The following is a 2,575-nucleotide window of genomic DNA, read 5'->3' as shown; positions in this document are numbered from 1 at the left end:
TATAGCATCGAAATGTGCATTCAAGGCATGTGTTGGGGTATTCGTTATATCTTACAAGGAATAAAGACCAAAACATTTGAAGAAACTAGCAACTCATGCTCATGATATGGAACTACGTATGGCCGTAAGTGGATACCAAGAGCTACCTATCTTTGAGCCTTACGACTAATAAGAAGAACAAGAAGGCGAGGATGGGGGCGCATTTTTATCTGAGAATGAAACCGAAGAGTCTATGCATGTCATTATGCTCCTCAACGCACGAGCCCAAACTGCAAGTCGTAATGCTCCTCAACGTACGAGCCTAAAATGCAAGTCGTAATGCTCCTCAACGCACGAGCGTAAACTGCAAGTCGTAATGCTCCTCAATGCACGAGACTAAACTGCAAGTTGTAATGCTCCTCAATGCACGAGCCTAAACTCCAAGTTGTAATGCTCCTCAACGCACGAGCCTAAAATGCAAGTTATAATGCTTCTTAGCACATGAACCCATACTGTATATCACGAAGCTCCCAAAATTTGAACTAATTCTTCAAGACATAAAGCTCTTCAAATTCGAACAAAGTCTTCAAATATGAGCAAAGACTCAAGTCGAAATCTCTTCAAAGTCGAGCAAGGACTTCAAATCGTAAAGTTTTTCAAATTCGAGCCAACTTCAAGACGTTAAGCTCTTCATATTCGAGTAAAATCTTCAAGTTGTAAAGATCTTCAAATTCGAGCAAATTATTCAAGTTGCAAAGCTCTTCAACTTTGATCTAAATCTTCAAGTCACGAAGCTCTTCAAATTCGAGTGGAACTTCAAGTTGCAAAGCTCTTCAAAATTGAGAAAGTCTTCAAGTTGCGAAGCATTTCGAATTATAAGAAATCTTCAAATTACAACATTCCTGGATGCACGAGCCTAAATTGTATGTCATGAATCTCTTCAAATTTGAGCAAAATCTCCAAGTTGTAAGTCTCCTCAAAATGCGAGCTAAAATTGCGAGTCTCTACGCGTCTTAATGCAAGAGCATAAACTGCATGTCACTCCTGGCCCGCATGAGTCTAAACTGTGTACGACCCACCAAAAAAAAGTTTGCTAGGTTGAAAACCTCGAAAGAGGCAGCCTAGACAAAAGTTAGGACATAAAAACAACTCACCCATTTTGAACTCTAGCATGACTTGATCCTCTTTACTGAGGTACGTGGACAACTTAGAGTTTCATTCTAAGTTCAGTCGCATAAGTTCAAAAGATACATATTTCCCCAATCGTCGTCCAAATGAAGTATGATGGAAGTAATTCATTCAACCAGCATTTGAAAATCGGGGTGAAATATCATTATTTTGTTGAATCTTGGATCTCATATGACTTAGAGGGGGCAAGCCTCCATGTTAAGCCAATGTCTTCAATGGGACAATTATAGTCTTTTAGGAGGCTACTAAGTATTTGCTCTGAAGTCCGGGGATTCACAATGACTCCATGTTCGCCAAATCTTTAAGTTTGTCGGTCTTTAAGTTCGCCGCTCTTCAAGTTGAAATATTTAAGCCCTTCAAGTCTTCAAGTCTGTCAGTCTTTAAGTTGAAGTCCTCAAGTTCGCCGGTCTTCAAGTTGAAATATTTAAGCCATCCAAGTCTTCAAGTTGAAGTCTTTAAGTCTGCTAATTTTTCAAGTTGAAGTTTAAAAGTCCACCACTCTTCAAGTTGAAGTCTGTAAAGTCCGCTAAATCTTCAAAGTTTGCCAAGTGTTCATGTTGGTGTCGTCAAGTCTACCAAGTCTTTGAGTTGAAGCTTTCTAATTTTCCAATCTTAAGGTGTACATTTAAGTCCCTTTGCACCTTAAGTTGGCCTCTTTGTGGGTTTGTCCTTAAAAGAAATCATAATTTTTCAATCTTAAGGTGGACATTTAAGTCCTTTTGTACCTTAGGTTGACCTCTTCGTGGGTTTGTCCTTAAAGAGAACTATAACTTTCGAATCTTAAGGTGGATATATAAGTCCTTTTGCACCTTAAGTTGGCCTCTTCGTGGGTTTGTCCATAAAAGGAACCATACTTTTCCAATCTTAAGGTGGACGTTTAAGTCCCTTTGCACCTTAAGTTGGCCTTTTTATGGATTTGTCCTTCTATATGCTGCTATGGATTTGTCCTCCCATATGATGTTGAGGATTTGTCCATCTATTTATTGCCATGGACTTGTACTTCGATATGCCGTATGAACCTTCACACCATGAGAGCAATCTCTCTGATATTCGGGTCACCTTGAGAGTAATCTCTCTGCTATTCGGGCAGGGATGAGTATTCATCCCTTCACACTAGGGCTGCTTATCTGGCGGATTGGGCGGTTAATTACTCTTAACGGTTTGGCTTAACGGTTATCGGCTTTTAAATGTATTAATTCGCTAGCCACCCGTTAAGATATCAGGCGGATTGGTATCGGTTTAGCTCTTATCGGGCGGTTATTGGGCGGTTTATCGGCCTAATGCAATCTATATTACGCGCATTAATTGTTTGCTGATCGCCTAGCATACAAATTCAGAATAGAAAATTACACATTGAGTCCAGACATACATGTCTGTTAACGCCTACATAAGAATGATGTAGTGTGTC

Source organism: Nicotiana tomentosiformis, chromosome 5 (genome assembly GCF_000390325.3).
Source record: "Nicotiana tomentosiformis chromosome 5, ASM39032v3, whole genome shotgun sequence".
Taxonomy (NCBI): domain Eukaryota; kingdom Viridiplantae; phylum Streptophyta; class Magnoliopsida; order Solanales; family Solanaceae; genus Nicotiana; species Nicotiana tomentosiformis.
The sequence above is the reverse complement of the archived record's forward strand: the minus strand, read 5'-3'. Positions refer to the sequence as shown.